The sequence below is a fragment of the Magnolia sinica genome, chromosome 6, assembly GCF_029962835.1.
Source record: "Magnolia sinica isolate HGM2019 chromosome 6, MsV1, whole genome shotgun sequence".
Lineage (NCBI taxonomy): Eukaryota > Viridiplantae > Streptophyta > Magnoliopsida > Magnoliales > Magnoliaceae > Magnolia > Magnolia sinica.
The window spans coordinates 16,852,283-16,866,333 of NC_080578.1; the positions used below are offsets into that span (position 1 = coordinate 16,852,283).

General features: G+C 40.6%; 1 long non-coding RNA gene across 3 annotated transcripts; it reads right to left on the reverse strand.

Moving 5' to 3' along the window:
• Positions 1-1,223: 1,223 nt before the first annotated feature.
• LOC131248412 (uncharacterized) lies at positions 1,224-11,125 on the reverse strand. Of its 3 annotated transcripts, none has more exons than XR_009172225.1 (4): positions 9,438-11,125; positions 2,840-2,958; positions 1,538-2,723; positions 1,224-1,451 (listed from the first exon to the last, which is right to left on the reverse strand). It is a non-coding gene; the product is annotated as an uncharacterized LOC131248412 (long non-coding RNA). The 3 variants fall into 3 exon arrangements; XR_009172224.1 differs by lacking the exon at positions 9,438-11,125 and adding an exon at positions 3,058-3,691; XR_009172223.1 differs by lacking the exon at positions 9,438-11,125 and having other exon boundaries at positions 2,840-3,691.
• Positions 11,126-14,051: the final 2,926 nt, after the last annotated feature.

Genomic DNA, 14,051 nt, shown 5'->3' on the forward strand with positions numbered 1-14,051 from the left:
ATGCAATCTCTCTCGTTTGACGTTTTTATTACCTGCCGCGTTGTAACTTCAAAGCAAGGTTTCAAAAAAGCATTTGAATGCTGGCATGTGATGCACCGATGCAGGTCAGGACGTCTACCCCCATCAAGACCACTCATCAAGCAGGCCTATCGTGGACACGTCATTCCTAATTGCAGGAATTGAGGACCATCGACGAACGAGTTTGAATCATGCGTCAATCTTTTCCAGCCATCCTTTTTTCTACACTCGAAGCTTGTCAGATTGAACGGTTAGGATCAAGTGAGGCTTGTGACTTTTGGGTTATAGCACGTTCATGATGATGATGGGGCCTGCCAAAGCATCAGTCCAAGATGTTACATATGCATATCATGTCACCTCAACGTGCATGTCATGCTAGGCATTATGATGAAGTATGAAAACGGATATATATATAGTAAAGCTTATTCTACAAGTCATGCGTGGCCTCCGGCAGTGCGTTGGGTGAGGCCATGATGCGGCGACATTTGATTGGGCCACGTGACTGCTCTCAGCCATTGCAAAGCATGTTTGAAAGTGATACTCCACCAACAGAGTTGGACCAATCAAATGTCACCGTATCAGGACGCCTGAGAAACAGAGGCTGATGATATCATCATGTGGCCCACCACTTGAATTTGGAGGTTTTTGGATTGTTGTACAGTTTTCTATGGTGGAGCCCACCGAGTTGTGTATACGCTATCCCGGATTGTGGATTGATAAGCGCCACCATGATGATGGACGCCCAAACATTAGGTGGAAGGCACAGTAGAAAACAATGGAAAAACCATTCAAAAATCTTCAGATTCAGGTGGTGGGCAACATGATGGTCGGATCCACCCATCCGTTTTTTAGCAGTCCAGCTTTCCTGGTGGAGCAACACTGCTGGACAGGTTGGATGCCATAAGCACAACCCAGTGGGACCCAGCCAGTACTTTTGGAGTAAGTTTATTCTATTAGACTCGTAGAGGAAGTGGCCCTAATGAAGAAAAAAGTTCCAAAAGGGTGCAACTAGCAAAACATGTAGCAAAATGTTAACAGCCAAATGCCAAGATGCCAACTTTGTGCATGAAAAGGAGGGAATTGTATGCTAAGCCACTCAGTTGCACAAGCCCCACCGTGAATCGAACCCGATCAAATGATTAACTAACCACAGTTCTGAGGAAAAACAAATGGTTAAGAAATAAATAATTTAAATTTTAAAATAAATAAATAAATAAATAAATAAACATTGACAAAGATCCATCCTCAATACCCAAATCAAGTAGTATCGTCCGACGAACCTGATTTTGTACCAATATTGCATCCGTGGGGTTGCCTGCCTGATGAAGGGTTCACATATATCATACAGGTGTGCGCTGTTACGGGCCGCATGTAAATTTGGCATGGAAGATTAGCATCTGAGCCCTGCAAAAGGAGGCACAACAGTAGATTACCTGAAACAAATAAAAATAATAATAATAATAAGACCGCTTAACACGTCAAGTGGTCCCCACTGTGTGAAAAAAAATGATCGTCCTACATAGATTGGTAATGGTCCCCCCTTCAAGACCCGCTTAACACGTCAGGAGGCACAATGGTAGATAACCTGAAAAAAAAAAAAAAAAAAAAAAAAAGATCCACTTAAACACGTCAGCAGAGTGGATGCGCATCATTCTTTGGGCCAGGTCATGTACATGGTGGGGCCTACTAGATGCAAAAGTCAGTAAGTCCAACATGAAGCAGCGAGCATAGAGGTGGATTTGGGCTCATCAAAACTTAGGCATGCAGACAAATAAATGATAGCATAGGACTAGAAGTGCCTTTGTGGCTCGGGCCCATTCATCTGGAGGCACTGCCTTCAACTACCATGCTGATCAGGTGATCTTCACCATCATGGACTCGGCTGAAAGTAAAAAATAAATAAATAAATAAAGAGCAACTTTTCACATTTAATAAGCAAGAGCCCTCCAATTGGATGGTGGTATTGTCCAATCAGTGGGATGTCTAGACTATAGCCAATCCAAGGAGGGGAGCACCCCAGGTTATGAGCAAGAGAGCTGGAATGTGGAAAGAAGACTGATCACCTACAACCCGCTGCAGGTTGCTTGGCATGCAGCCCCATGTTTCTCACCAACGCATCATTTTTATAGCACATTGGATCCATGCAAACAGCCAACCCATACGTGAATTTCATGTGGCACAAAAATCAGTCCAGTCCACTCATTAGGTGGGACACCATCAAAACTCATGGACAGCTGCCAATCCCACTAAACGTGCCCATGTGTCCTGCCTAATGAGCAGATCAGAGTCACTTTTGTGCAGGGAATCTTGATAGTGGGGCCCATCGTTTTCATGGTTTGAATGACCTACACAAATGACGTTTTACCCGGAAAGATGGACTGGATGCAAGTTAGCATGCATCCAGTGATTGTTGATCACTTCTCCTGCTGGAAATGCACCATTCCTGAGATTAATCACATAGTAGCATCCTCGGTAAAAAAAGAGGCATCTGACTGAGTTTGGAATATCTGCCTGGATCTGCTTGAAGACACCTGTTTCTCTAGGGGTGCCAAATGAGCCCCTTCAATCATACTGTAATCCTCCACAGCAACGCATTTGAGACTGACCATTCACTAGCGAGCTCCATGGCCAAGTATCAATCAAGAGGCCAACAATAACAATGTTGAGAGTCACGGAGAGCAGCCACAGCCGTCTGAGATAGGCTCCTACAAACATGAAAAAAGCAGGGCCCACTGAGTGACAATGAAATAAGGGCACTACTCCCTACCCATGATGCCTAAACACTTCCAATATTGGAGAAATATCCATGCCGTAACCCTACCAGTCCGATACTTTGGTGTTCATTGTGACAGCTGCAATCATGCCACTGTATTCCAGCAGCATTTATACAGACATAGCATACTTCCTTTCAGCAACGCTTAACCCATCAGATTGGTCGACCTGCATTGAGAGATATCAAACTGATTTTGGCAAAGCTTGCAAAACAAATAAATAGAAGCATGGTCGCTTTGAACCAATCTGGAACGAATATTTTGAGACCTTCAACACATGGATATGTTATCATAGGGCCCAGAACTTGCACGAGACAGGCCACCATTGACTGATCCGGACCATTACTTGACCAGACTCATCATGCCTGGACCACATTCAGCAACAGTCCACATGCATCAGGGGATTGAATTGCTAGCATCTTCTAATGTGGGAGATCTTTTGGGCAGAGACCATCCAAAGTGGACCCGCTCAGATAGATGACCTGTATCACTGCAATAGGCCCCGCTCGTGCAAATAGCCATATGATACTAGACATATCCTAAGGCCGAGGATCACAATACATCTCTTCAACAGTTCTGCAATGCCAGACTAAGCAATTTGTGCAAACAATGGCAGATGCCAATACATGTTACTACAGATAGATAATGCAGCCATATTGAAAGATATATTGCTGGCAAACATGGAAAGTCATTGACTTTACAGGCTTCCAAAACTGTAGGATTATACCTCACCAGATCCACAAAACAAGTCAGTTCTGGCTAATTTTGAAAACAGTGACAGTTGGTAAAAAGCATTGAAATCACAAATAATAACTACATGAAAATCAATAATCAGGGTTTGCAGGTGAGCTTGTATAATTTATCGCTCCTGGTGCATTAGAGAGTGACTAGTGTCCTGATGTGCCCATGTGTCCTGATGTGGCCATTCCATACTCCTGAACTAGCTTATTCCAATCCACGGATGTCCGATTCCAATGCTTCTTCCTTTTCTTTTCATTATGAATTCTTCTGTTTTTTTCTCTTTCAGAACAACCCACAATGATATTTGTTGAGATTAACAAGTAATATATTGATATGACATATGAACGTAAAATTAATCAGGTACCCCTTTGGGTTGATCCATACCCGACCAGTTCTTTAAACAGGCCTCGAAAGGGACCCGGGCCCATTTAAATCAGATTGGACTCCTCGGGCACCCATGGATCTGGGTGTGCATTGACAACCCTATCTGTTGAATTTCTTCAACTATACTCCTTTCAATGAATAACAGAAAAGCATATATTAGAAAATGAAAGGGTACAAATGCAATCCATCGAGTCAACAGAAAAAGGTTCCCTGTATGGAAAGAAGATCTATTGACTCCTTTGCTAGAGAATCTGCAATAGACTTTGCCTCTCTGGGAACATGATTAACAAAACAGACTTTGCCTCTCTGGGAACATGATTAACAAAACATTCGTGGTTCAGATCCGTAATTGTAAGGCATTTAGGATCAAAGATAATTTACATGGTGGGCTGCATTTGCCCATGGCCCACGCAGTTGCCAAAGAAGAATCCTCTTCCACCATCACTATTCCTTCCACCTACTGTGCTTGCAAAAGTATGCACCCCAATAATGGCTATCAACTCCACTAGATTTGTGGTGCATTTCTTACCAGCCCCAAGAAATTTAGCTTGATAACAGCCCTATCATCCTTTAGAACCCCTCCTATCCCAAAGTACCGCGGATACCACAGAGGTACCATCTTCATTGAGTTCCCAGACACCCGCGAGAGGAGGCTACCAATACATCATATGGTGTTGATTGGCCGATGAAAGTCATTAATTACCGTCTTCCATTCACAAATAATGTTGAAAATCAAGATTACTTTGAATTCTTCTGACATGCTACCCCAATCTACTAAGGACTGCTTGATGTATACTATAACATTGACCCTGTTCCATGACTTGCATTGGAAAAAAAATCTTTCTTTCCTTCCATATTCCCCACATAATTGCAAGTGACAACATTCTCCATAATATCTAACCTTGACATTCGAGGCCCATTGTTCTAACTCCACGAGTTTATAAAGTGATCTCAAGAGTACCCGTTCAATCTGGAATAAATAGAAGAAGCTAGCACAAATGTTCCATGCCTAAAGAACTTTATGAAAAGACGATCCACATTTTCCAAATTGTCTTTGCATATGATGCATCTATTGGGCGGTGTCCAACTTCTCTTTTGAAGATCATCGATCGTAAGAATCTTGTCACCGAAGGCTACCCAAGAGAAGGCTTCAACCATCGATGGAGCTCCTAATTGCTGGAGTTGTGCCCTAAAAAACCAATGTGAACCTTGTCCATTGGTGATGTGGATATGATATCAATGATCTTAGTCTTAGATCATGATGACCATGGGTCCTAGAGGAACAGATTGCTATGCCATAGTTAACATGTGGAAGTACCTTAAAACATGTATGAATGTAGGTTAAAGGGGATTGATTCCTCTGTCCTTGGGAACTTAAGATTGGACTCAATAGTCACTGACAAAAGGAGAATTGTGGGCCATGGATCTCAATACCTAGATGTTCCATAACCACCTAGCAGGTTATAGGACAAACCTATGGTTGTTGTTGTCATTATGATTATTGATGCGGTTATCCTGTACAAGGGGACTGATAATGAGTCGAAATGGAAGATTTCCACCACTGGGCACAAGGATGAGTCAATGTGCCTTCACCCTACCAACATAAGAGTGTGTGTACCATGGATATAGGCTCCTAATTTGGACCTATTGGGCACTTGTATTGGTGGATTGAGGTCAAGTCTCTAGACAATAAGGCCCATCATGACTGGCGATGATTGACTTGAGGATACATTGTATTTGATTAATTCTTAACCTGAGGATGTGTAAGGGTTCAAGGCCTTGATTATATGTGTTTTGGCTCGCTTTAAGAGGTCATCATGTAGCTAATAAAAGTGGGTGAAGCTAAGCGCATCCATTAAGGTTCATCGATGCTCACTTGGGCTGACAAGGATCCATAGGTTTCCTAGGAACTTACTTATGTCTTAGATCAATGAAATATGATGCTCATCAAGTGGTTTTTCCACTAAGCCCAGCACTCTAAAGGTTTTAAAAAGTTAACGAGTGTTTTCAACCATTAAATTTTTATTTTAACCGTTAAAAATGTTTTTTTAGCACACTTGATGATGATTTGGTGGTCCAAATCTCAGGGTTGACCACTTGATCTACATGGGCATTGGGTCTTTGGTGGCTGGCCAAGGCAATGGAAGGATTGGATCAAATAGGGATGCAAAGGATAAGACAGAATCACAAGATTCCAATGTATTGAGGCATATGGAAGACTTTAGAGTGGTGGAGTACCATAACAGGTGTCTCCCTAAACCCTAGCTTCCTCCTTATAAATGGTTCTTATCCCAGAGGGCGAGAAGACATAATAGAGAAGTGAGAGCCTCTCAACCCTTGAGCATCACTACCTAAAGAGGAGAGAGATCACCCGCTCTCCCTCCCGCCTCCATCACACACATGACACGTGGATGGTATACATCTTCCTTGGCCCTACCCGAGGGCACACATCTCTCCTCCATTTGGGATAAATATGGAAGAGACTTCTTTGGTTGGAAGATCGGCATTGACAAACAACGGTTTCACATAAGCATTAATCAGGTAAATTGTAACTATTGGATATTGGATTTTTTATTTTTTATTTTAAAGAAACTTGGATATTTCTAAACAACAATTCATAAGATTTAATTTTATAATCAAGGCTTTTAAAAGGTTTCTATTTCCGCCGCATTTCGAAAAACCTGACACTAATCTCCACCCCTTCACCCATAGTAGCTTCAACCATTCCACGAGGGCACACATCTCTCCTCCATTTGGGATAAATATGGAAGAGACTTCTTTGGTTGGAAGATCGGCATTGATAAACAATGGTTTCACATAAGCATTAATCACGTAAATCGGAACTATTGGATATTGGATTTTTTTTTAAAAGAAACTTGGATATTTCTAAACAACAATTCATAAGATTTAATTTTATAATCAAGGCTTTTAAAAGGTTTCTATTTCCGCCGCATTTCGGAAAACCTGACACTAATCTCCACCCCTTCACCCATGGTATTCAACCATTCCACGAGGCAAAGTTCCTTAAAAGAATTTACAAAGAAACTAGGTTTTAGGTCATGGAACCCAAATCCTCTTGTCATCGAATGGGGAGGGTGGTGAAGCATATAATAGATCTAGGAGCTTAGTCACCATGCAATTTCAGTATATTAGACGGACCGTTCAATCTTGTCCTCCTCTAATTCATGTCTTTAATCAGAGTAATTCTTCGGGCTGACGGCAAAATGTGAGGGACTGTTTTGCAAGAGATGTTGTCAACTTTTTTTTCAAAATTTTCAATAATCAGTTCCGACATTGTTATGGAGTTCAGGCTCTCTCCAAGTGGAAGCCCGAGATATTTCATGGGTAATTTGTTGGTCTACACACCATCATTGTTTCTAATTACTCTGAAAGGTTGTCTTGGATTCCCACCCCGACAATGGCACTTATGTTAAATTTGACTTGACAACTAGGATGCTTCAAAAGATCTCATTATGGAGTTGATAACACCGACTTGCTCAACAGATGCCTCACAAAATTATAGTATCATCAACAAATTGAAGAATGGAAACATATATGGCTAGACTTCCAACTGTAAAGCTTCTGAAAATGTTAAAATTAGATGTCTTCTCGACCCAACTTGCCAAGACCTACTGCAACTAGGGATGGCAATGGGTTCGACTGCCTAGCTCGGCCCTAGTGGGCCAACCCTATAGGGTCAAAGCTTGGACCCTTAAACGTGGCTCGATGGTTAACACGGGCTTGAAATCTACACCTGATGTCCATGCCAGGGCTAAGCCGAGGCCAATGATGCCCCTCTCGACCCATTAGATTCATCCAATATGGGTCGTTGTCATATAAAAGGATGGACTATTTGAAGAAACTTATGAGGGACCATTAAACTTTCATGTGTAGTTCAAAGGTACTTCTTGGATCCAAGGTCATGTTTTCATCATCAAAACCATTTATATAATGAGTCATTGCGGACAGACGGTACCTTTGGTCATGTCACTCTTTTCCTTACAGGGCCTGACCCAACCTCATAGGGCTAGGGCCAAGATCAAGGCCTATTTAGCTTGATAAGGGCAATGTTCAAGCTAAGGCTAGGGCTTGAGCTTAGGGGGCAATGGCCGGCCCAAGGCCAACTTCAACTCGGCCCTAGCCGGGCCCACTACCACCCCCATCTGCAACCACTATGAAAAAAGAGTGAGGAAATGGATCTCCATGCCATAGCCTTTCACTTTTAAATAAGTACATTGGACTATCATTAATCAAAATCGATAAGTAGGCAATCAACCTAGCTCCAAAACTCATCCTCTAAAAGAGGAATCAAAGGAAACCCCAATCAACGCTATCATGACTTTCTCCATATCTATTTTGTATACAATGTTCACACTCATTAGTTATCAGAATCCCATCCAAAATTTGCTAACCCATTACAAATGACCATGGAGAGTAGAGATAAAGCCCGTGACTTGTTTAGATCTTTTGGAAAGAATGTTTACTAAATATCTGTAGAGGATCCAGCCAGTGGTTCCTTCATGGAGGCATATCCTTTATGGGATTCATCAAAGACTAAAATCAAATCACTTCTTGATACACCCCCAAATTTGTGGTGAAACCGTGAAACCTTAGTTGCATGAATCTTCTAACTAGGTGTTACTCCTGCTCACTCATGCTCCAACTCCTATTTCCTAGTTATTTATACTTGCTAACATTTTGAAACAAGCGCTTCCCTGCACTTGCACCCGAATTTATTGTTTCGCTATAGGCTTTGTGCAGCTATTGGTAAAACACCACTGTGAAGCCGTTGGGACCAGGTGCCTTGTTTTATTTTGAAAGTGCAAGTTTTGTCTCCTTCTCCTCAAAGCTTCGTTCCAACATTCTGTTTTTTCCAAAGGCGATTGGCTGGATGGATACCATCTAATGACGGTCTTGCCATCCTGTTGCCGACTCATCTACAATATTGTCACCCACGTTCAATTTTAAGATACTATTTCTTCTTTTGGCATTGATGATGCAATGAAAGAAGGATGTCTTGTGACCTTTTGTCACAATTTTGAGCGATGTTGCCTGAGATTTTTGTTTGTAAGATATCTTTTCACATTTAAGCATGTTGAGGAGAAATGTTCTGAGGTCTTCCCTTCTATCACATCTAGATATCAAAAGCACAACCAACTCTCCTTCTTTATGCTTGCAATTATCGATAAAATTTAGTCCTTCCTCTCTTCTAACATTTTGAAAACAGACCTATTCCATGCCTCGGCCTTTGTCGCACGTATTAAAGCTCCTTCATAAATTTCAAACCGCTCAGACCCTCGTCATTTGACTCATTCCACCAAGCTCCCAAAGAATTCAAAAAGCGAATCTTCGAGCCACACATTCTCCAATGTGAAATGAATGAAACTGGACATTATGCCACCCAAATCAACCATTACTAGATGATGATCTAATGTTGGTGTTTGTAAAATGGACCCAATAATTTCAGAAAATGATACCCCACATTTAGAATCAAGAAACCTATCTGTCCTGCATTTGACTAACGTTTATTGCTTATTTGACCATGCGAAAGCTCCACCATTCATCAAGGCATCAATGAGCTCCTTGTAACTTCTTCATCTGTCTACCTCCTTGTGCTACTCATAGTAACCACGCTTGCTTGCAAAGACACAAGTAACTCAAAGATTGGTAACTGCAGTTCCACCCCTGAATCAATTTGCTGAATTCAGTTCAATCTAATTGGTTAAATGACAAATTGGAGACTGATCAAGGCCATTAGAAACATGCAAGGAAAACACTAACTTGCAAGGTTTTGGAAGATTACAGTTTAGGACATATTCCCTTAAGCTTCAAATGAGGGTTGAGCATGAGATTTATTTCTGAGAAACTGCTAATTTAAAGTGCCCAATCTGGCCTTTAAATCCAATGCTTTCTGACCTCTAAATATGGCCCCTCTTTCCACTGTTTAGACCAAGGGTCTAGTAGCCCAAACAGATGAGTTGGTAAATCTATTGACCAGCGACAGAAATACCATTTAGCAGGGCACTGGTTGACCACAAGATTAGTTGCCCATCTACTCAAGAGTCACTAGAACATAGGTATGCATAGAGAAGGTATGCCAATACAAGCACCTAATATACTTTTTTTCAGAGGTAATGATAATTTACTGAAACATCGCAACAGCGGACAAAGAATACAACCCCCAACACAAAAACAAAAACAGAGAACCACTCATGGCGACCTACGCACACACCACCCAACTTACATCAAAGTTTCAATTTTGTAGATAACCTTTCTAGACTAACAACCTTGTTGTTAAAACAAGGACCATTCCAAGCTCCCCACAAGACCCAAAAAACCGCCATTAGGAGCAATCTCCAAATCAACTTTCTTGATTTACCAACTCCTCCGTTGTGCCACGCCCAAATTAATTCTGCAACCATTTTTGGCATTGCACAAGCCATTTGCAAGCAATTCAAGAAGTAATCCCAAACTTGGCGGACAAAAGAGCAATGAATGAAGAGATGATCAACTGACTCCCCATTCGCCATACACTGAGGCAAATGTTAGAGAGCAAGAGGGATCTCCTTGGTAATTATATATCGTAAGAACTCTCTCCCAACCAAGGAGCCACACAAAGGCCGTGACCCTAGGAGGAGCCCCATAGAAATAGAAACGGAACGAGTAAGCCGAGCCTGACGGGGAGGGGGCCTCAATGATCAGCTCAAAAAAGGACTTAACCGAGAACTTTCCCGACTGATGTTTGGACCAATGCATGTAATCATCTTGATGCAGCTCGGGCTAAACGTTGCTCAGGTGGTTAAGAAGCTTAGCCACCTCATCAATTTTGCCTTCAAGAATGTCCCTACGGCATGGTGGGGATAGACTATCAATCCCTCAACCAACGAATAGCACTTAGCCACCGTAACAAATCTGTCAAGAGCAAGACGAGCAATTATCAGAAAAAGATTTTGAAGAGTTTGACTACCACGCCAAGGGCTAATCCAAAATCAAATATGATTACCTTTGCCCAGCTTGAAAGAGATCCCACGCCTAACTAGATAGTCTATCTCCACCACCACTTTCCAAACTATCGAAGCTCTATAAAGGGAAGCCTTTCTCATGAACCACCCTCCCTCTTGCATACTATACTTACCCACTATCACCCGTCTCTAAAGCCTCCCTTCCTCTACCTCAAAGTGCCAAATCCATTTCCCCAGTGATGTTGTGTTCATAGCACCCAACGGCTTTTAACCATGGTATGCCAAATCGGTTACATATCGGCCGTATCGGCCGATACGTAACGGTAACGGTGCGAACCGTTACCCGTTTCGGGGCCGAAACGGCCGATTCGATTTTTTGTACCCGTATCAGCCGATACGGGCGTAACGGGCCGTTACGGGCCCGAAACGGTAACTTTTTTTTTAGCTCTGTTTTTGCCGTTTTTTTGAAACCTCTTGCTTCCAAACTGTTTCTAAGTCCTTCTACTACTAATTTCGACCAACCTTAGCTAGGTATTTGATAGAAAAACACATTATATTATAGATTTTTTTGAATCAAAGCTCGGTGGGCCATTTTTCATAAATTCGTCAAAAATAGGTATTTATACTTTTTTTAATATATTTTGTTGTTTTAATCATGTCATATGATGTGTTAATCATAGTAGAACATGTTAATGTGCATTTTACAGATTTGGGGTGCCATTTAATAATTTTTTAATATTTTTTTCTATTTACGCATGAATTTTGGCCCCTTTTTTTAAAATTCGAAAAATCAGTTTTTAATGGTTGTTTTGCTGTTTTAATCATGCCATTTGATGTATTAATCATAGTAGAACATGTTAATGTGCATTTTACAGATTTGGGGTGCCATTTTATATTTTTTTAATATTTTTTTCTATTTACGCATTTATTTTGGCCCTTTTTTTGAAAATTCGAAAAACCATTTTTAAATGATTCTTTTGCTGTTTTAATGATGTCATATGATGTGTTAATCATAGTAGAACATGTTAATGTGCATTTTACAGATTTGGGGTTCCATTTTATATATTTTTTATATTTTTTTCTATTTACGCATTTATTTTGGCCCTTTTTTTGAAAATTCGAAAAATCATTTTTTAATGATTCTTTTGTTGTTTTAATGATGCCATATGATGTGTTAATCATAGTAGAACATGTTAATATGCATTTTACAGATTTGGGGTGCCATTTTATATTTTTTTTATATTTTTTTCTATTTACGCATTTATTTCGGCCCTTTTTTTGAAAATTCAAAAAATCATTTTTTAACGATTCTTTTGCTGTTTTAATGATGCCATATGATGTGTTAATCATAGTAGAACATGTTAATGTGCATTTTACATATTTGGGGTGCCATTTTATATATTTTTTTATTTTTTTCTATTTACGCATTTATTTCGGCCCTTTTTTTGAAAATTCGAAAAATCATTTTTTAATGATTCTTTTGCTGTTTTAATGATGCCATATGATGTGTTAATCATAGTAGAACATGTTAATGTGCATTTTACATATTTGGGGTGCCATTTTATATTTTTTTCTATTTACGCATGAATTTTGGCCCTCAAAAATAATTGCAAACACCTAAATGTAAGATATTTTCATGTTACATTCATTCAAATATATCTATCATTGATAGTAGATAGTTAGAAAATTAAATATATGAATTTTGTAGTCAAATTCAGGTTATCTAGTTCATAAATTCATCAGACAGTCCGATACAACTTCTCACTAAAGAGTGGACCGTTACACCACCATAAACATGTTCCAATTTATAAATGAATGCATATTTGGAATGCTTAGAATATTCCGAATTTAATCCATATTTTTTCATATTTTTTTGGCAAAAAAAAAAATTTGCGCCGTTACGCCCCCGTATCACCGTTACGCCCCCGTATCCGTATCGGTTTTGGAGGTCACCATTACGCCAACCGATACCGATACGGGACACCTTGCTTTTAACCCACCCCAGCCTCTCGAACTGGCTTGCAAACCTCATCCCACTTAAGAAGATGGAACTTCCTTTCATCACTCGCTTTAGTCCAAAAGAAGTTCCGCCTCAATTTCTCCAATATGTCCAACACTGCTTTGGGGCATTTAAATAGGGATAAGAAGTAAAATGGCATATTAGAGAAAGCGGACTTTAACATAGTAAGCCGACCTCCCAAAGACAATGGATATGAAAGTATATTCGCGTATATGATACGCTAATATACTTTCATATCCATTATGATAATGAATTTTGCTTTGGCTAGTCTGCACTCTATGGACTTTTCAAACTTAGTGAACTGAAACATCTGATTAGCAAAAGGGAAATCAACTAAGACCCCGTTAGTAGCGGTGAGCAAGAGCGAATTGGGGGTTCGAAGAAAAACAAACACGAAGCTTCGTTCCTGAGCAAAGTGTTCACTTCTTTTTCACCAGGTTTCATTTGATTTGTTGTGGATTGGATGATGGAAAATATGCAACAAGGAGCAAGCTACAGTTGACTAGTAACAGCACGCTAGCCAGCGACACAAACTAAGGACTCTAACCTTCTATACATAAGGGGGCAAAGTCAACGTTAAGCTGTTGCACGCGCGGGACTTTTTCAGCTTCAAAACTACAGTGCACTAGCACACAACGGCTTTTCAGTTTGCTTTGTGCAAACTCTTGCTCTTGTGGATTCATTGTAAACTGGAGGGAAGGTGGGAAAACCTTTCTACAAATAGACCTCTAGTTGGTTCGAGGTCACTTCTTCAAGTCTCCTAGTCCTATGGAATGATTAAAACAGAGTCTCCAACTTCAACTGGTACGCCTGCCTATGCACCTCTTAGACAAATGGCTCGTAAACGCCTGCCTATACACCTCTTGGACAAATGGCTCGTAAAGAGCAAAAAGTCCATCAATAGTGTGAGCAAGGTGCCATGACTAGCAGGAGCTTCAGAGCCAACCTCTACAACAAAATGGAATAGGTCAACAACCAGCCTCTCAAGTGCGATTACGTTCAATGTGCCCTGACCAAGGTGTGAGAATGAATTGATTACAGACCCCTAAAGATAAATCTCTTAAGGATAACTCGCAAGATAAGGACACGTCAAGAAAGCAGCTATAAACCAGATAAGCAAACCGTGAGCCAGAACAACCAAAAAAAAAAAAAAAG